This window comes from Budorcas taxicolor, chromosome 11 (assembly GCF_023091745.1).
Source record: "Budorcas taxicolor isolate Tak-1 chromosome 11, Takin1.1, whole genome shotgun sequence".
Taxonomy (NCBI): Eukaryota; Metazoa; Chordata; class Mammalia; order Artiodactyla; family Bovidae; genus Budorcas; species Budorcas taxicolor.
This window is the reverse complement of record NC_068920.1, coordinates 50,471,150-50,492,158: the sequence shown is the minus strand read 5'-3', so window position 1 is coordinate 50,492,158 and position 21,009 is coordinate 50,471,150. Positions and strand designations below refer to the sequence as shown.

At 49.5% G+C, this 21,009-nt stretch overlaps 1 protein-coding gene across 4 annotated transcripts in view; it reads left to right on the top strand.

Annotated features, from left to right (window-relative positions):
* The window catches only part of ANKS1A (ankyrin repeat and sterile alpha motif domain containing 1A), a 167,165-nt gene that overhangs the window by 117,704 nt on the left and 28,452 nt on the right, over window positions 1-21,009 (top strand). The gene's annotated exons all lie outside the window — the stretch shown is intronic.

Sequence of the window (21,009 nt, the reverse complement as noted above, 5' to 3'; positions counted from 1 at the left end):
TCCTTCCTCTCCATCCCCACCTTCCTGATGTCAGCTCGACAGCCGCCACCTCAGTGTTCTGCTTTGCCCTGGGCTTCTCCTCTAGTCCATGTTACTTGTCACTGCCTTGACATGGTCCTAAATATTTTGTATCATCTCCCCTGACTAAGAACCTCCCCGGTGCCCTATTGCTATAGCACAAAGTTGAAATTTCTCAGCCTGGATTCATGGTTCTGCAGAGAATATTCCAGCTTCTACACATGGCTTTCTGTCTCATCTTGCACTCCATTTTTCTGGTTCCCATCAATTCCTTTACCCACTGTTTTCCTCTACACTTTGGTTTATACCTTTGTCCCTGTTGGAATGCCTTTCTCCATTTCTACCTGTTGAAATGCCGAAAGCTTGCTCATTCATTCACAGTTATTGAGAGCCTGCTGTGTGCTCATTGTTCTAGACCCTGGGCATAGTAGAGAAGTGAAATAGTAAACAAAATAGATAGACCCAGCTTTTGAGAGATTACAGTCAAAAGGAAGAGATTATATTAAACAAGTACAAACAAAGATAAGTGCTCTTGAAAGTACTGTGAGAGGTGGAAGGTGGGGAACGGGGCTCAGTTTAGATCAGTGAGGACATGACCCCAGTCAAGGAGAGGAGGGCAAGCCTCTGTTGGTCCCAGAACCTGCCCCCTCACAGCCCGGGAGTGCAGAGGCCTCTCACTGGACACTCTTTCCTCAGGCACTAATTTGCCACACTGGTCATTGCTGATCTTGTCTTTTTGTGCATGGTCTGTTTCCCTAACCAGATTAGAGATATTTCAAGGATAGTAATCACAGTTCATTTTACAAAAGGGACACTTAGAAATGTGTCAGTGGTCAAGGACCTTGGAAAGATGTCAGAGGTCCTGAGTCTAAGGACTCAAGGTTTGGATGGCTGAGGACCTTTCCAGGCTTGAGCAGAGAGAGCTTTCTTTTTGTTCCCGAGGGAGATAGAATAATTAAGTCCTTCTCCAGCTCACCCTTCAATCTTTTTTTTTTCACCCTTCAATCTTGAATTTTATTTTCTTACTCATTCTCTAGTAATAAGTAATAGCTCTTTTATATCACAACAAGGGATTCTAGAGAATATGCAGAATCATTTGCTTCATAGATGGGAGCATAGAAATTTATGGATTTCAGAAGAGGTTTATTGCCAGTGTTTTATGGATTTCTCACTTAATTTGATAGATTAACTCCCCTCCCTCAATTTTTTTTTAAGCCAAAAATGCTTTATGAAAACATTCTAATTTGGAGAGGGAGCATTAAATTTTACATTTAAATGCTGATATCGGTTTTAAGCTAACTCCCGTTTACTGCTTGCCCCTTCCCCCATACATAAAATAGTTAACAGTCATAAAGGATTTGAAAATAAAAATCCCCCCTTGCAAATGTCACAGTAGGCGTTATAACTCTTTCTGCTTTAATGGCAGCCCACTCCAGTATTCTTGCCTGGAGAATCCCACGGACAGAGGAACCTGAAAGGTTATAGTCCATAGGGTTGCAGAGTTGGACATGACTGAATCGACTTAGCACATGTATTGAAGTAAAGACTAGAGATAGGTTTGGCCAGTTCTTGACCCCTAATCTTTTCAATTAGATCGAGAGGAGAAAAGAACCAAACCAAGTATGGTATGTCTCAGGTCCATTTCAGTTAAAATATCAGCTCCTGCCCAGGTAGCTCCATCCATCCCTGTAGGTGTCCAGAAGAACTTGCAGCGGAGTGAATGCAGAACCAAAGAAATCCTCAGCTGCGTCCATGTGTTTAAAGGCTTCACAGGCACTTGCTTGATAGAGTGGAAGCATTAGCATCGCTGACATCTATGGTGCAGGTAGAATCGATTTGTCAGAAAAGGGAATTTTCCAAAGCCCATTTAAAAAAAATCAACAATATTGCTGCTGATCCAGAATGAAGGTCCTTGATGAGTTTCCCCTGTTGGGTTAACACAGAGGTCTGGCCATGCAGCTCAGATAATGCTGTTTCCCTAGGCTGAATTTCTTCTGAAGGTTCAGTTAGGTTTGGCCTGTTTTCATCCTGGGCAGCCATTTGAGAACTAAGGCCAGAGCCCAGTGATGGATGCGTTTGTTTCACTGCTGACAGAGATTTCAATGTCAAATCTCCCGGACCCTTGAGGATGGCACCAGAGGCTGATCTCAGTGAAGAACTCATCTGTTGGTCCTCATGTAGAGATGCAGGCATGCATGTCTCAGAAGGGTTTCAGCTGCCCAGATGGACCCGAGCAGGCTGGATGTTGCAGCCTCTTTGGGCCCCATTCCTGGACAAGAGCTCCATCCTGTGTCACTGAGAGCTTTATGTGACATCATCACTGTGGTCACACCCAAGCCATTCCACAGAGCAGCGTTTGCTGGATCTCAGCCTGGCTTGTGGAAAATGAGGTGCACCTGCCCCGTAACATTTCCAACAATGGGAAGAGTGAATTTCATTCGAGAGTCCCTGAATATCTTCTGTAATCGTACCACTCAAGAGCTGCTCTGGGGAGCATTTGTGTACCTCTACCAAGTTTGCCACTGTGCCCTTTCCTTGATTTAGTTTAGACAAATGCTTCCTACTGGTATTAATTGAAATACATTTCCAAGCCTTCGTATGCTTAGCATTATTCAGGCTAGTATCATTGCGTTGTTTGCTCAGTTCTATGTAATGTGGTAATTATGTCTATATTTTCTCAATTTTGAGCTACAGAAGGAAATACAGCATCATAAATCCAAAGCCACCTTGGTTAGAGGCAGTCAGCTCTCCAAGGGTGAGGATTCCCTGTCCAAAGAAATGAAGCTGGAGCCAAGGATAGGATTGACACCTGTGAAATCTGCAGGACTGAATAGGCTGAGCACAGCCTTGCCCCGAAATCCCAGCGTAACGAGATGAAACGAAGATACAGACACTTAAAGGTGGTGTACTAGAACAGGTCAAGGAAGCAGCTCAGTTCACACGGTGATTGTACGCCCGTGGGGCTCTTTGTCCTGTGAGTCGGTGGCAGACATTGGCTCAGGAACCGTCTCGCCGTGAGTAGCGGGTGCAGAGGCGCTAGCTGGCCTCCCTGGAGCCTGCTCTCAGCCGCACTGTCAGTGGCTGTCCAGGCAGGCTGACACCGTCCACCGTACCAGCAGGTACTTACTCGGTGCCAGCTCTGAGTGCAGGGCGCACAGCTAAAGGACCTCGCTCCTTGTCTTAGGGAGCTTTTCTGAAGGGAGTCTGGCTTCTGGATTTCGTGTGAGGAGAGTTTCAGGGCAGTGGTCTGACAGGAAATAGGGACTAGGGGCTGGTCTTAATGATGCACTTTAGTGTTTTTACTTAAGTTTTATGTGTTCAACAAAAACAGCTTTCTAAATATGCTCTGGTTTATACCTCATGTGAGACCAAGAAAACGGTAGTTGTTTGTCTATAAAAGAACTGTGTGTTTTCCTGGGTTGGCTTGGTGGGAGTAAGTGTGCCCCAGCCCATGGTGCCCGGCCTTGATCCTGCCGTGGCCAGATTCTTTTTCCACCTCTATCACCTTTACGCCACCTTGTCATATGGGGCTTAGGGCTGGTGTTTGTTTTAACTGAGTTCCTGTCTCCCTCGTGCGTCGCCTCGTGCTGATTGGATGTTGCCAGCCTGCCTTGGGCAGAAATCGGACAGCCTCACTCCTCTGCTCAGTTCCACGGTTGGTTCCTTGGTGGTTTCTAGCAAATTGTGGTCATCTCTGGGTATGAGTTTTTCTATCTGTAAAGGAGCATAAAACAAGAATGTTTCCTATAGGTTCCCTGTGAAATCTGGAAGGTCAGTCCCTCGCCTGGGACACATCAGGAGATGATTTGGAAGCCAGGCCTCTCAGAGGCACAGAGCGGTGTCACCAGCAGCTGCCCTTCACAGGTGGCCGCCCCGCCTCTGCTCGGTGTCCTGCTTTGCATTCAGAGCAGGAAAGCTGTTAGCACGAGGCTCATTTAAAATCCCAGTTGAGGAGGTTAGCATAGCATACTTAATTCTAGCGAGTGGCTCCAGCTTTCTCTTGAGCAGTTGGAGTGATTAAATGTCATAATATATCAGGGGAGTGCCAGTTATGAACATGCATTTCATGCTAGGTGCGTTTACATTCTTTGATTGGTATTGGGCACAGCACTGACCTACCTTGGCAGCACCTTTAACTGGGGGTCTTCGTTGACTCAGATTGGACTGAGCAGGGCCAGGACTGCTGCCAGGGCGTCACCTGCTCTTTCACAGTCACCCTGTTGGAACAGCTAGGATCTTATCCACATTTCTCATCACGCTGCCCACACAGCCAGGCAGGATATTTTTGCTCTGAGCCGCAATACTACTTTGATTCATCGTAAAATGTCATATTTACGGAAGGTTCCGTAAATATGAGTTATCTCCCTTACAGGTTAGTAGACTTCGGCCTGTAGAGAATGCGACCTACCCAGTGTCTCACGAGACCTTTGACAGTACCCAAGCCTCTGTTGCTTAGCAACATCTTTGGCACAGAAGGGGCACTCCCACTGGTTGAACAAAGGAGCAAACCCAGATCTCCTGGGACTTGTTTGAGCAACAGAGTTAATTTTACCCTTTTTGGTAATGGTACCAGCATACCAAATCTGATTTTGGTTGAGTGTCTGATCTAGATTGTTAGAAGATTCCATTTGTTTTCTTGGAAGAGACTACCAGTCTTTCATGTTGCAGATGCCAGCTGAAAAGTTTGACCTTACAGTTTGCTGTTTCCCTTATTGCACTTTAAGGCAGTGAGTCTCAAAGTACGATTATAGAGCAGCAGCAGCAGCTTCACCTGGGAACTTGCTAGAATGCAAATTCTTAGCTCCTCCCCAGACCTGGTGAATTAGCCGCTCTGTGGGAAGCCCGGCAACCAAGGTTGTAACAGGCTCTGCTCTCCCGGCAAGCCAAGCACGCCGAAGTCTGACAGCCTCTGTTTTAGGAGGTAAGTCTTGGGCGTGTTTCCTCCAGTTGTGAACAGACAGTGAACGGAGCACGCAGTTATGAACATACAAGAACTAAATGTAGGGATGCATAACACTAGAAAGCAAGTAAAATTTAATGCCAGTTTTATCGGGCACATTTAATATATCCGTGATAATTATTGTGCTAGTGGTAATTAGGTAAATGAAAAGCAGTTTATATAAATGGCTGTAATGAGTATTACCCAGGCAAATCAAGTTTTTATCTTTTTTTCCCCCTTATTAGCTTTCTCATATCTGATAGTGGCCACGCTGTTGGCAATTTTCCTCCTTACGCCAATCACATCCTTCAGACACCCGCAGAGATACGCTCATTCATGGCAGGAATTCGGTTCTCATCTTTCCACTGTTGGTCTTCCCCGTGATCATCTATCTTAGGTAGATTTCCCCCAAAGCAGTATCTAGACGCAAACAGTTTATCTGGGAGGGGATCCTAGGAAGCACTCCTTGGGGAGCAAGAGTGTGAGAAAGAAAGGGAACTACTAAGGGGCTTGTTGCCTGGGCCTGGGCTCAGACCCACCAGGGAACCCGGGGGGAAGGAGCCCCTCAGTCTGAGTGCGTGCTGCTCTCTGGACTTCCAGCCCACTTCCAGTCCAGCCAGGGTCCAGGCCCAAGGGCCCTGGCAGCTGAAAAGAGCCCGCAGAGAGCTGCAGGTGTTTGTAGTTGGAAACCAGGCTTGTTGGGCACAGGCGTGATAAATGCTGATGCTACCCTGTCAGTAGCCCAGGGCTAAGGTTTCCCGAGCTCTCTTGGCTACACCCCTCCCCCAGCCTGGAAGTCTGTGGGTACCCCCACCGTGGTGCTGGGACACACCCGATCCTGGGGTCTGGGGCTGCCAGGAATGTGGCAGGCAAGTCCTCAGGGCTCTGAGAGCAGCTGCCAAGGGTGGTGGCAGGAGGACAGGAGCGTGTGCTGTGAGAACGGACCTGGGTCTCAGAGTCTGAGCCCGTGAGGGGCAGGTGGCGCAAATGATGAAATCTCGGGATTGTAAATGGCAGACAGTGAGTGTCTCTGCTCTGGTGGAGGAGAAGAGGGAAGGCAGAAGGTTCTGGGTGCTGGTCAGAAGAGTAGAAGGCAGAAGAGAAGCTTCAGTTTGTTGCCAGAAACCCCCCCTGCCCCCTCAGCCTCAGACCGCACCCCATCCTGTCCCACTTCTGTGTTCTGGCCTCTCACGGCTGCAGAGGACTGTCTGAAGCCGAGCGGGCTGGGAGCGCCAGGCCTCCCTTCCAGTGGGTCTGTTGGCACAGTGAGTGTGCTTGCTAGGCTGCTGAGGATGGAGGAAAGATAGTCCTCAGAACAGTTTTGACTGGTCCATGATAAAAGGAGATTGGGGACAGTGAGGAGTGTCATGGTGGTGCTGATGGCAGATTTTTTGCCAACTGCTTTAATTTTAAATATGTTCATCCTTTGTACTTTACATGTCCTTTTATAAAACAAGGAAATTTTCATGTTAAAATTTTTTCCTTTACTCGTATTTTTTGTTTTGAAATAATTATAGATTCACAGAGTTGCAGAAATAGTACAGAGAGGTCCTTTATTTGGGACTCGTCACCCAGTTTCTGCCAATAGTATAATGCATTACATAACTCTTGCACAATATCAGAGTCAGGAAATTGATACAATCCACAGACCCTGTTCTCATTTCACTGGTTTGGGGTGGGGGATTGTGATTCTATGCAGTTTTTTTGAGTGTAGGTTCATATAGGCATCACCATAGTCAAGATGCAGAATTGTTCTGTCATCACAAAGACCTCCTTCATACTTCCATCCTGCTCATTTTTAAAGTCTTTATGTGTCATGATGAAAGGCAACCTTGTAATATTCCCATTGTCCCAGTTTAGGGGAAAATGGCCCACACATTTGCTGGGTTTAAGGACCACTGCCCCTTGTCTCCTTGTTGAAGCAAGACAACACGGTGCTCTGCACAGATGCCATTTTCTAAAAAGAGGCAAGTGTCCCAGGATGTAGAGAAGCTTATTTTTGCATCGGGTCTTTTTCTTTCAGGACTTAGCCCTCTGGAGGCTAAAGTGTATTCACCAAGGGTTACTCCGTATTCTGCTGCCTGCTCAGCTGCCAGGTCAGCAGGGCGTCTCAACAGAGGCAGAAAGCAAGGGTCAGCCTTGTGTAGCCTCTGTCATGGCCTTGGTGAAGTCAGTGGATGACTCTGAGCCTCAGTTTCCTTACCTGCAAAATGGGCTCATCTGGATCCTCTCTAAGGCCCCCGCTGGCCAAGTCTGTGGCTTCCCGCCTCACTTGGTCCAGCCTTCCTGGCCTCCATTGCCATTGACACAGTGGTGAGGGCCCAAGGGCTGAGTTTGTTAATCCTTAAACCAGCTGTACTTACTTATTCTCACTTCTGGAAGCAAAGTATAAAAAGAAAAAAGGGAAGTTAGAGGTTTTGTACTTCACAGTTTTGACTGAAGCTACCCTGTTTATTTTCAACAGTGTAAGAGCATGTTTGAGATTCTGATGTGTGTGTGTACAACCGCACACACATGTACACACACACACACACGACCTGAGCTCAAAGATACTTGAGAAAAACAAATCTTGTTGATTTCGGTTGCCGTGAGTACTAAACTCCTTCAGTCTGAACTTGCACTGTCTTTCTGAGTTCCTCTGTCACTCAAGCATGGGATTCTGTAAGAGGTAGAGTCTTAGACAAGGTTCTGTAACTTGTTAACAGTGGAGCTGGGAAGCCCAGCTTGGGACCCCTGACCTCGGATCCGGGACCCTGGGGGGCGTCGGGGAGGCTTCCTTTCTCCTCCCCGAGGACCCCTGGAGCCTGCACACCTGCTCGGAATGCTTCCCCGCTGTCTCCTCCCTCTTTCCTCTTATTCCAGAACTCTGCGAAGGGACGAAGTTGGAAGTTGTCTCCCAGTTTTGCTGCCTCTGAAGTAAGCACGCAGCCCCCTTTTAAACTGTTATTGCTTATCAAACAAGGCGAGAATGGGAAACAGACTGGCAGAAAGAGCCAACAGTAGAGATGGTAGAGAAATGTTTTTAAGTAATGGCTGCCCTGGGTCTCACACTAGCAGGAATACACTCGGTCTTTCTTTGGCTCCTCTGACAACCTCTCCCTCGTGGTGGTGTCCTGAGGCTGTAGCTCCCACTCCTTTTCCAAAGGCCCTCCCTCCTAGACACACACCCCAGCCCCTGGGGAACAGTCTTGGCCTTGATAAATACTTGCAGAACAGTTGGGACTGGTGGGTTGTGTTCACTCTGGAATCTTGGTGCGAGCCAAGGCGAGAGATGGGCTCTGCAGGGTGGGGGGCCCCAGGGGTCCCCCAGCACCTCACAGGGTGGAGAAGGTGGCGTGACTGTCTCTTCTGCCTTTCCTCTCCCGAGTGCAGCCTTTCATGTTCTTCCTGAGAAAGTCCAGTACTGTGTCATCGCAACACACCAGACTCCCTTGCCAACAGGCCCAAGAGTACAGGTCCCCAGGGCTTTCCCAGGGCGGGCGGTCCCCACTGAGACTGCTTGAGAAAGGCTGTGTTCTTTCTGGTTGGCTGGTGTGACTGTGTACTTGAACATGGCATTTAATCCACAGTGGTTTCATGCTGCTGCCCATGTAGGGAGTGGGTTTTCTCAGTCCCAGAAGGCACGTGACCTCACCCTGCCAGCCTGATGAGAAGCGGGGGCGTGTTGGTGTGTCTTCAGATGCTGGGCCTTTCCATGGCCCCCCATTTCCTCACCAGCCAGAGACAGCCCTGTGCCTGAGCTCTGGTCCCAGAACCTGAAGTGTTCCTTTGGGGATATCAAGTTGTTCTCCTGTCCACGTGGTCAGGAAAGAGCGACAGGAACCCATGTTCCTTAGGAGCACAGACATGGACGGCTAACAGTAAGGAAAAGCAGAATGACCGCATTTACTGCAGGAGGCCAGTGGCCTCTGGGGCAGGGAAGGGTGGCTGGGACCCGGGAAGGGCGGTGTTGTATTGGCTGTATTCTGTTTCCTGAACCAGGTGGGGAGATTGTGAATGGGTCATTTATTATTAGTGTTGAAATTACAGTGTTATAAAATATACTGTCTGGAATTTAAGAAGTATTTCAGTTTTTTTTTTTTTGTTTTTTTTTTAAGAGGATCGGTCGCATTTCCTTGTGGTTGAGGTCAGCACGGGGCTGAGATGCGAGAGGATGTTGGCAGGAACCCGCAGGGATGCAGTGAGGATGCAGTGGAGGGACTAGGAGGCAAGATGCCGCATGGCTGCGGGGAAAGCCATCACTTTCCCCCTCCTATTTCCTCTTCAGGAAAAGTCTCAGACGGAAGAAAAATGTAAAAGTCCTTGTGTGTTTTCCACGGGGTATTGACTCACCCAGGCCAGTGCTCAGTACTTGCTAGGAGCACCCATGGGAAACACAAGAGAAGCGGAAGAGGTGTGGTAGGCTTATGTCAAAGGACCAGGAACCTCCTTGGACCATATTTACATGGACACGTTTGTGTTAGGATGGCCAGGCTACCTGTGCTGCGAGGATCTGAAGACAGAAACCTCGGATGCATTCAGTCCCCAAAGGGTGCTGGCAGAGCACCGAAGCTATTAGATGTCCGCTGTGTGCCGGGCACCCTCCCTCAGGTATCGCATCTAATCCCCATCTCATACCTTGAAGCAGGTGTTTCTCCATTTACAGACAAGGTTCAGGTAGGTTCATGTGTTTTGCCAAAGTCACAGACCAAGGATAAAGCCTTGTTCTGTTTCGGAATACTTTGCTCTATTAGACCACATGGCATGGAAGAGCCCAGGCGACTCGAGCCGGACCTGAAGGGAGTAGTAGGGTGAAGATGCAGGGGCGGCCCCACAGTGGGGATCCTGAGCAGGGCGCGGGCTGGTGAGGACGGTGGGCTGAGAGGCAGGCCCATGGTTGGGCGCCAGGGTTGGGCGCCTCGGGCTCACTGTTGTCTGCACCGCCGAGCGCGGCTTCCCACCCGCACGAGAGCTATCCTCTGTGTGCCTGCCACTCCCACGGAGGATTTCCATGTGTGTTATCTTCCCTGATTATATTTAGGAGATATAAGGATGATATTTTCCTGATTTGTTTTGCACAGCCGATTGGGGTTGGGGCAGGGCACAGACTAGTTCCTAGCTCAGGTTGTTTGCTCAGGATGACCTTGGATGCCCTTGAAGTTTAGAACACATCTCTGAGACTTAGAGGACCCTGGTGTCCCATGGTCTGCCGGGGGAGGGGAAGGGGAGCAGGCGGACATAAGGGGACCCATCTCGGTTAAAGTGCCCGGCTGTCCCTGTGCTCCCAGCTGGAGATCCGGGTGGCCTAGGGCTGTTCCCATTCATCACGTGCCTGATGCCATGAGTAGAAGCTGGAGGTTTGACTTGTGTGAGGTGGCCTCTGAGTTGGTAGTATGTAAGAACCCAGGACTTTGCTCTGTAACCAGAAGCAGTCATACAGCCCAGGCTGCTTGGCCCTGGACCATGGCGGTGGGTAAGGCGCTGCTCAAACAGGAACCTCAGTGCGGAAAAAGGAAGGGCTGAAGTATGCTCCAGTAACCTGGAACTGTTTCCTAGCCCTCTGCAGAGATGCCTTTTGGAGGAAGCAGCCAGAGAAGGGCTCTGTGTGGGAGTCTAGGCTTACTTGATAATGACAGTGGTCTGAGAATTCCTACCTGCAGAGCTCAGGATATTGATATAGCAGAGGCTAGAGTCTATCAGACAGTGCTGCCAGCTCCACCCGGGAGGCTGTCTGTGTGGCCAGTCAGGACGAGGGTTGTTTGGTTAATCACAGAACTCTGTTAATGGAGGAAGTCATCTTAAAAAGAATACAAACGTCTTCATTTAACCCCAACGCATAGATATGTAGGCTAGTCTTTGTGAAGCTGGGGCTTTTTCTTTCTGGGTGGGCCTGCTAATTCGGAATTCTCTGTCCTCTTTATTACATGTATCACATCTACAATAGAGGATTGATTCAGACTTTTAGACAGAGTTTCTCGAGAGGCAAGCATTTAGCCACTTGTGAAGCCCTCTGAGTATAGAATTCTTTTAGAAATTTTTACAGTTTATTTCTCCAACAACACAATTCAAGAACACATTTTTAAAAATTAGTCTCATGGAGACATCTACCTGGTCATCACTGAAACAGCTTTTTGCACTTGTTTCATTTCTATAGCGTTTAATTGCCTATTTCTATCCACACATATAACTATTTTAAACATTTTTGGAAATGATCCCACCTGGTTCTTAGTGAGCAGAACCCTCAGCCAGTGGAAGCAGAAGACTCCAGATGTGCTTGAGAGGCTCCTGCCCCTGTGGGTGTGGGCAGCATTGGTCGATTAACGAGTCGCTAATTTGTTGCTCAGTTGTGTGTGTGTTCAGTCGCTAAGTCGTGTCTGAGTCTTGGCGACCCCACGGACTGCAGCAAACCAGGCTCCTCTGTCCTCCACTATCTCCCAGAGTTTGCTCAAATTCATGTCCATTTTGTCGGTGATGTTATCTAACCTTCTCATCCTCAGTTGCCCCTTTCTCCTCCTGCACTCAATCTTTCCCAGCATCAGGGTCTTATCCAGTGAGTCGGCTCTTCGCGTCAGGTGGCCAAAGTATTGGAGCTTCAGCTTCAGTATCAGTCCTTCCAGTTTGTGTTCAGCGTTGATTTCCTTTAGAATTGACTGGTTTGATCTCCTTGCAGTCCAAGGGACTCTCAAGAGTCTTGTCCAGCACCACAGTTTGAAAGTTCTTCAGCGCTCAGCCTTCTTTATGATTCCGCTCTCATATCCGTACATGACTACTAGAAAAACCATAGTTAAGCAAAATCATTAACAGACTTGCAGGGTAGGTGTCACCTCATCACCGGTGACCACGTGATTTCCCCGCGTCCACCTGTTTCCCCCCCCGAGTTCTCTGAGGTGAGGGCTTGGTGCCTCTAGCCCTCCTCCCTCTTCTCCCTCTCCTCGCTCTCCTCTGCTGAGTATTGTCCCTGGTCCTCCGTCTCTTGCCTGCTAGAAAGGCGTCACCTCCCTCACAGGAAACATTTTGTCCTGAATGGAGAAGCAGCCTCCAGCTGAGCGTCCAGGATGTGAGCTATTGTTCACGCAGCATGTTCCAAACAGTTTCTGCCAGAAGGAAGAACCCCTTTACGGCTGGTCAGTCTTTTTTTTTTTTTTTCTTAAACAAAGGAATCTGGGTTTTGATTAACTTGTTTTTAGGTGGAATTCTGTTTCCTCTGGAACCAGATGACTGTGACTCACATGCGCAAACACCATCTAAGCTCTGTAAGCTGAAGCGGGTGAGGAAGGGCTTGCGTGGACTCTCCACCAGCCTCTGTGGTTTCACAAGGACTGCAGATGTTTCTCTGCATGAGGGAGGCTGACATCTGCTCAAGTGGGTTACAGAATGAAAACTAAACGGCTCTTAGGCTTAACCCTGTTTTTCCAAGGACTTAATTTAAGAAGGCACTTTAGTACCTCCTGCCGGGGCCCAGGGACATGGCAGGCCCCGAGTCTGCCCGGATCGGGGTAGACCGACACTGCCTCTGGAGAAGGATCAGGTCTCGCCATCTGTGCTTGCAGCCGAGAGCACCTTGTCTTTCCTCCCAGGGTGATGTCATCCAGGGAAGCCCACGTCTTTTAGGCAGTGCAGAGGTTGGTCAAACTCGTGTCACGGTAAATTAACTCCACCCTGCAGCTCTGTTTGGGAACCAAACACTTCACACCTCATGTGCTGTCTCAGATCTTGACAGCAGGCTCATGTTGAGGTCTCCATTTTGCCTTTGTGGAAACTGAGGCTTAAGAATGAGAAAGTGAAAGAAAGTGAAAGTGAAAGTCGCTCAGTCGTGTCTGACTCTTTGCAACCCCACAGACTGAACAGTCCACGGAATTCTCCAGGCCAGAATACTGGAGTGGGTAGCCGTTCCCTTCTCCAGGGGATCTTTCCAACACAGAGCTCGAACCCAGGTCTCCCGCCTTACAGGCGGATTCTTTGCCAGCTGAGCCACAAGGGTATGGATGAGAAGTCAAGTAATTTGCCTGTAATGGTGATTGCCTGAATGACGAGTTTTTTTGTTCACATTTTATAGAAAGAGAAATTGAAAAAATGTTTAATGACTTACCCAAGATTCCACAACTGAATAAGTGGATTTTTGGGGGGCTTCACTGGGCAGCATAGGGGATCCTAGTTCCCTGACCAGGGATTGAACCCACGCCGTTTGCAGCGGGGGCACAGAGTCTTAACCACTGGACCACCAGGGAAGTCCCTTAAGTGCATTTTGACCTCAGGTTTCTTGTTCCAGTGTCCTCAGTCCCATGTATTTAAAATTGTTCTCTTGAGTTTTCTTAGAGTAGAAGTTAGGCCCTAAATAAGTTGAATTAGAAAGATAATCAGGCACTGGCCACATATTTCTAGCTCTGTGATCATGTTCTTTAAGCTAAAAGTTATTTAACTTTTCTGATGTTTGGTTTCCTCATCATTAAAATGGGAGGGGACTTCCCTGGTGGGCCAGTGGTGAAGACTGTGCCTTACAAGACAGGGGACCCTGGTTCAATCCCTGTCCTGGTCCAGGAAGATTCCGCATGCCACAGGGCAACTAAGCCTGTGCGCTACAGCTACTGAAGCCCACACGCCTAAAGCTGGTGCGCCGAAACGAAAGGAGCCACCGCGGTGAAAAGCCTGTGCACCGCAACTAGAGAGCAGCCCCCACTTGCTGCAACTGGAGAACGCCCGTGAGCAGCGCCAGAGGCCCAGCGCAGCCAGAAACATGCACACGTTAAAATGTAGAAGCCCTAAATGGGATGGCTCGCCGTCCCCCTGCCCACACCCCCACCCCAGCTGGTAACACCGAGGGCACGGCAGCCCCCTGTGGGAACCTAGCCCTGGAACCTGTCCACCCTGGAAAGCTGGAGTGTTAACAGCGCTGATCTAAGTGCTTTCCAAGAAGGGTACCTTGCTTGCTGTGAGCACTTGTCCTGATTTTCAGGATGACCTCCTGAAGTAGGAAGGGGGTCACTGAACAAGCCCTTGGCATGGTCCACGCTTCTTGCCCGTGCAGTATTCTGAGGATGGCTTTGATCCCATTTGATGGATTTGGGGCAGTAGAGGATACTAGCCAAGTATCCTAACGTGCTGCTTATCATGCTAAAGCAGCCCACCGAAGGAGGGATCAGTGTCTTTTGAGTCTGATTAATAAGAACCAATTTCCCAGGGCCTGTTCATCCCTAGGAACACTGATAATTGAGTTTTCAGTCCGGCAAGTCGGGGGTTAGCCGAGTTCCAGAAGAGAGAACGCCACACTGCAGAGGAGCAGGGCTGACAGCCCTTAACCCTGAAGCTTTGTGACTCGGAATAATGGTGAAGTCAGTCGGAGTTCCCACAGTCCTTTCTCTTTGTTTCCTTTGCCTGTTGGGCATGTTTCTGCTCATTAGCATGTTGAGCGGAGCTCATTACAAATGAAGAAACTCAGAACAGCGTTGGTCTTACCATTTATTATTCTCTAAAAGATTTGATTCTGAAAGAGATCTTTATCCCAGTATTTTATTCTGAAAAACTTCTAACATACAAAAAACTTGAAAGAGACTTTTGAACAGTGAGTAAATGCCTGTATATTCACCACCTACAGCCTAGATTGCAATTAGATTTTGCTGTTCTTGCTTTATCTCATATCTGTTAAGCCTTCAGTCCACTGAAAAATAGATGTTATATTGTGATACATTTCAAAATAACTTGCAGACATCAGTACATGTCATCACTAAACATTTTAACATGTATGTCATTATCTAGAGTTTGGTATTTGTTTATCAATTTGAGGGGAGGTTAATGCATATGAAAGACTTAAACCATGAGTCACCTTTCCCTGAGTTTTGATAAGTACATATATTTGTATAACCCAAATTCTATCAAGATATGGTATATTACCATCACCCCAGGAAGTTCCCTCATGTCCCTGCCCAGTCAATCTTTACCCTTTCCTACCCCACCAGCAACTACTCTTGTTTGTTCTGCCTTTTCTGGAACATTATATAAATGGAATCAGTGCAGTGTGTGTTCTTTTGTATAAGGCTTATCTGAAAGATTTTCCCTAGTGATTTCCAACTTCTATTTCACAGAGATAACTAGGAGTGGCAGACTGTAGAAGTCTCAGGGCGTCTGATGGATATTGGTAGTGTATTTGTATTAAGTATATGTAATTTTTTTTTTTTTTTTTTACTTCTTCAGTGTATATAGTTTGGTGCTCAAAATTCCACATTCGTCTCCTCTGATATTACATGGCAGATGTTCCCCTGCAGAGTCTGAGGAGCCGATGGATACTGAAGAACCCCTTTCTCTCCCTGGCCATAGTGCTGAGGAAATCAATCCTGAGTGGGTGCCTAGGGTGTTTGCTTTGGGCCACGTTAATCCGTAGCCAGACCCACAATGCAGCGCACTGCCGTGGAATTCAAGCTGTGGAAGAGCAGGACCAACAAGGGAAGGTTGCCGGTGGTAAAAGAAAAACCAAAGAAGGACCAAGAGACAGATTTCCCAGTGTGTGAGAGAACTGCACCTCTCTGAGGGCTTCCTCCTCCTCCTTCCCCAAACCAGCCTACTCCTGGAGAGAAAGTAGATTGCATAAATTGGACAGGAACCCAAATACATAATCCTCATTAATCTTTTAGAGTCTTGTCCCACTTATTAAAGCCCGTACTTGGTGCATAACCCAGAGTTCTGTGGCAGCAGTAACAAAGTTAATTGGAATCTAGGTCCCCCACCTTTTTTCTTCTTTCAGCAGTTTCTTGGGGCTTTTAGTTAAGAGTCCTTGCAGAGGAGGCTGTCCTGGCATGAGAAGGTCACTTGGCAAGTCTCCTTTACTTTCCCCCAAGTGGCCGGTCTGGGGCATGGGCGTTGGTCAAGGAAAGGGCCAGCTGGTGGTTGTGGGGTGCACGATACTCTGGGGAGCACGGTGGGTATCAGCCACCCAAGAGGTGTGTAAAGGATAAAAATGAGGAGGGGAAGGGGAGTTGGAGACTTTGATGGGGGTCAGGAAGTGTAGCCTGGGGCAGACACACACAGGCTTTCATCTGAGCCTGTGTCCCAGACCAAAGGACAGGGACTTCAGAAACATGACAGCTCTGTGGTCTCAGCCTCATAGGAAAAATGAGATTGAGAAGGAAGGTGACAATGTAAAAGGGATTCAGATGGGGATACTATAAACATGGCAAAGGTCCAAAGCCCCCCACCATGAGCCGGAGACTAGCTGTGCTCCATGGAGAAGAAGTGACTCATTGTTCGTGGAGCTGCCTGGGGAGGGACAGCCCCCCCCACCCAACCACCACTGCAGATACGCATTCATCCCCTGCCGGCCGCTGCTCCCCTCCCCCTCCAGTCCTGTCTCCCTCCCCTAAACACAGTTGACTGGGTTAGAAAATCAAGACAAATAATTTACTTCAATCCATCCTTGTCTTTTCAAGGCCTGGTGCAATTCAGTCTGGGGGCAGAGGTGAAAAAATAACTCAGACCCCTTATCGAATGTGGGGAATCAAATTCCGCTCCGGGTGGAGGAGCCCTGTCTGCTGCTGAGGGCAGAAGACAAGAGATGGCGATGAATTCTTATGTGCTCTCTGGGCTGGGAGGTGGTGGCGGCAGCATCAGGGAGCCTCGCACCGCGGAGCCCCCAGTCTGGCATCGTCAGTCACTTGGTGGCAAGGGCTTGGGCCTCTGGGGAGGCGAGGACTCCTCCTGTGCGCCTGGGAATGGGGGGCACTGTCTGAGCAGGGCCGGCTGGCCTGAGAAGGGGGTTTGGCCCTGGTTCTTCATACAGAGAGCAGCCTCGGCCCCTCAGAGTAGTGCATCGGTGGGGGATGGGGTGGGCACTGGGTGTCGACCTGTGGGCAGAGCTGCAGCGTCCTCACCTGAGAAATGGGGTGGCAAGTTCGCTTGGCAGTGAGCTAGGCTGGGCAGGATTGTTGAGGGAAGTGGCCAGCAGGTAGTTGTGGGTATGAGGTCCCTGTGCCAGCGACCCAGGGAGGTGGGGAAAAGATAAAAATGCAGAGGGGACTTAGAGAATCCAGACTGAGGTCCAGAGGTGTCACGTGCCTTTCCCTTCTTACCGTGTTAGTGAGGCGATGAGGCTGGCCTGGGCATTTAACAAGTGGTAACTCGTTTGTCACCGGGTCCCTTCATAAACCAGCTCTGGGCAAGGCACCGTGTGGCCTCTAGAAGAAACAGCTTGATCCAGCGTCCTCCCCTGCATTGGGCCTCTCATGTCCCTGGGACACACCATAAAACAGCTAGTGGGGAAGTTACAGTGCAAGTGTGGGGTGTCTCCAGGCCAATAAAGGAGTCAGTCTCCGGGGCAGCAAAAGAGAGAGACGGCGTCCCCAGTCCTGGTGGTACAGGCCCAGCGGGACTGTGTGTTTTCCATCTCACAGGAGGGCCCTCAGGAGCTGTCACTCGTGAGAGGGTCCTCAGGAGCTGACAGCTCACTGGGCAATAGACTGGGGTGGGGGTTGGGGGGACGTGTCTGACTTTAGGAGCCAAATTCAGTTCCAGAAACACCTCCCCTCATGTTCCTGCTTGCCCCAAGAGGTAGAAGAAAGGCGATTCCTTTGCCTTCCTGCTCTCGGTGAGGCTCATCTTAGGACCAGACTGATTCCTGGTCTCCCGACGTTTTTGCACATGGAGCCCATGCCCATCGCCCTTGCTTCTCACCTGTGCCACCTCCTAGGAGGGAGCCTTGCTGTCCCAAGGCTGTGGTCCTCCTTGGACTGCCTGTACCCAACTCACCTCTGGGGCATAGAAGACCCAGCAAAGCCCAGGAAGTACTTTTCCCCCAGGCGCTGTCTTCTCCCTCCCCTCACTCCCAGTGTCCACGGAAAAGCCTGGCATGATCTGAGTTGCTCCTGGCATCCAGGTGATGGTGACGGGAGAGGGAGCCTGTCTGTATATTATATAGAGTGTCTCTTCCTGCTGCCAGCGTGTGGGCACCGGGGTCCTGTGTTCTGAACCAGCAGATGGGAGAGGGCCTTGGCAGCAGGTCCCTAGTGTGTGGTTTTGGTTGTTTTCAGCCATACAGGGAACATATTTTATACAGCCCAGGTAGGAGGAAAAAAAGAAAGCCTGAATACTTGCTGAAAATGGAATATTTGCAAGCATTTTATAGAATAGATGAGTCCATTATGGTGATAACTTTCAGGCTTTACTAAACACAAATACAAGCTCTTTATAGAGTTGACATGAAGTGCACTATTAAAGCGTGGCCATTTCCCACCTCTCTCCAAACATGTCACAGATCCTAAGCAATAAAAAACCAGAGAATGTTGAACTGTTCCGTTCTATTCTGCCAGCCTCTTCCCCCGACATTCCCCCGAGATGCAGAATGTTTCTGGGAAAACAGCCTAATCAGATTGTTTCTTAACTCAAGCCTAAATAGTTAAACTACCCAAAGTGCGAGGATCAGAGCAGTATCTGCCTTCTGTGGCTGCTCCTCTGTCCAGAAATGACCACATTCCCCCTTTGCTGGTCCTGGGGCCCCAGGGCTGTGGCAGGGAGAGGTGATGAGGTCCAGCTCCTCCAGCCTCCACAGCCCGGGCTGAGGGCCTGGGCAGGGCTGCGCCAGTCTCTGCCTGCATGTACATCATGGCCACTTGCCTCCTCACCCTGCGCTCTCGCCAAGGCTGGAAGGGCTCCTGGGCTTCAGGTTGTTGGGAGAACCCTCAGATCCTCTGTAAACTAGAATCTTCGCAGCTGGCCTCAGCTGCTGCAGTTCACAGAAAAAGCACACTTTCTAGGTTGGATGGCACGGCTCTGAGAGTGCCCTGTGCACCTGCTGCAGACCAAAGCGCCCAGCCGCTGGGGAGGCTGGACTCTTCCTGGCCACTTGCAGTTGTCCTGAGGGTGACCCCTGGGGCCTGTAGGAGGAAGCGGAGCAGAGAGGTGTCCAGCTCTGCTCTCCCTGACTTCAAAAGGGCCTTTGGCAGAATGTCATGAACTGGGCAACCAGGAGACACTGACTCTACAGGCCAGTGGGGGCTTTGGTGTTAGGTGATTAATCATATGATAATCATGAAATATATAATGTAGGAGATGACTTTATTTAAAAAGACACCTTGGAGTCACCTTCCACTTGAGCTTTTCCCACCCTGACTGTGTGGCCTTGGGAAAGTAGCTTTTCATTGTTGGCATTAACTAAGTGGACACTGGGCTTTTTCATCAGTCAGTTGCCCCTCTCACCATGAGCCAGGCCTGGTGGGTAGAAGGGCAGATAGAACACTCTGGATTCCATCCCTCCTGGTGTTTCCTGTGGTGGTTCTCCCACATTTACCCCCTCAGGCATCCCGGTTGGTAGGCCCATTCCAGAGATAAGGACCCAACACCCCACGTAAGGACATTTCCTCACCTTAGCAGCCTACTTTTCTCCTATAAATGCAGAAAAGGAAACAGAAGGCACCTCAGCAGATCTCCGTTGAGTGCCTGCTCTTTGCTCAGGTGTCAGGCTTCTGCACTGTAATGACCAGTGTGTCATCAGACGCCAGGTTGGGCCTTGTGGCCTGGGAATTGGAGAGCAGTTTATCTGGAAGGCAAGAGCTGTCTCCACATATCCCAAAGCGTTTTCTATGGAAGAGCAGGTGACATCAGGGGAAAAAGTTTAAATCTGTAGAAAGGTAAATGTTCTATAACTTGGTGCTTTCTGCAAATGGGGCGAACTGACTGGAGGAGTTAGCCAGGGCCCCCTCCCTGGGAGGTCTTTAGTCCCATTAGACTAAAGTGGTGTGGGAGCTGGGATTGTATGACCTGTGAGCTCCCTGCTGCTACTCCAGATTCTGTGTCTGGGAGAACTCTCAGGAAATAACTAGGAATCACCTTACAGACGTACTTGGGTTCAAAGGTGTATGTGGAGCTGTATTCATTGTAGCACTGTTGAGAGAGACAATTGAGAACGCCACATTCGTGCCTCCTCTCCGAAGACTGGTGAACACTGGCTGACTATACCGCGTCCGTCTAAAAAATGAAAAAAGTGTTCTTTTTGAACTGTGGCGAGAATTCCAGAATGTGTTATTAAGTGGAAAATCCGAGATCTAGAGCAGCACACTTGGAACAGCTCTGTCAGAGTTGGGGGGTGGTGTGGAGTTCAGTCACATAATTGCTTACTTGCAAATAAACCTAAGAGATGCTTGAGAAGCTGGTTACGCTGGTTGCCTCCAGGGAGAGGAACTATAGGCAGCTCAGAGACAGGGGTCAGAAAGAGGCCTTTCTCTGAATAACCTTTTGCATCTTTTGAATTTTGAATCATGCAAATTATTACTTGTACGAAAATAAGTAAAAATACATTTTAAAACTTTACTAGATCAGAGCGCTGTGGACAACAGAAGGGGGTTGGGGAGCAAGCCAACTTTTTATTGAGCATCTAGAGCCAGGTCTTAAGCCAAATGCACTCGAAACGAAACGGGCAGGGCCAGAGAAAGGGGTGCTCTGGGGTGGGCTGGGGGGGGTGTGCATCTCTTGGAGGGGCGCGGCAGACCTGCTTCCCATGCCATCCTCTGGGCTGCCCCGGTCGTCCCGGGTGAGAAGTGTTTCCCCTGCTTTTGCAGAGCTGGGGCTGGAGTTCGTGTGCGCATCTATAGTCAGGGGACTGCGTGCCTGCCTGAGCCAGCAGGCATTTCCGTGGTGGAGAAGACCTTCCTGCGCTCTGGCTGCCGGGTAGAGGAGGTGCTTATCCCGTGTTGTTCAGCCAGGCTCAAATGCTCTCCCTTTGTGTGCCAGCTGGAGGCTGGCTGGAGAGTTGTTATTTTTCTGACTGTCAGACCTAAGGCTCCTTACTTGCACTTAGAGGAAGAAGCATCCACGTCCTGGTATAGAAGGTCTTTTTTTCCTTTGTTTAGAAAAAGAGCAGTGAGTGATCTCATTATCACCACTACGCTGGGGGCGGGGGCAGGGGCTGGGCGGAGGGGCAGCTCCTCCTCCTGCCCCGCCTTGTCCTGCCCCTGGCCAGGTTTCCCGGAGCAGGGGCCTTGGATCTGGCTCCGGGTGACCAAAGCCAGATGGCTGGGACAGGTGGTCCACATGGGGGTGGGGGCAATGCTGGAGACATCTGGCTGCTCAGAGACCAGTTCTGTGTGCTGTGGTCC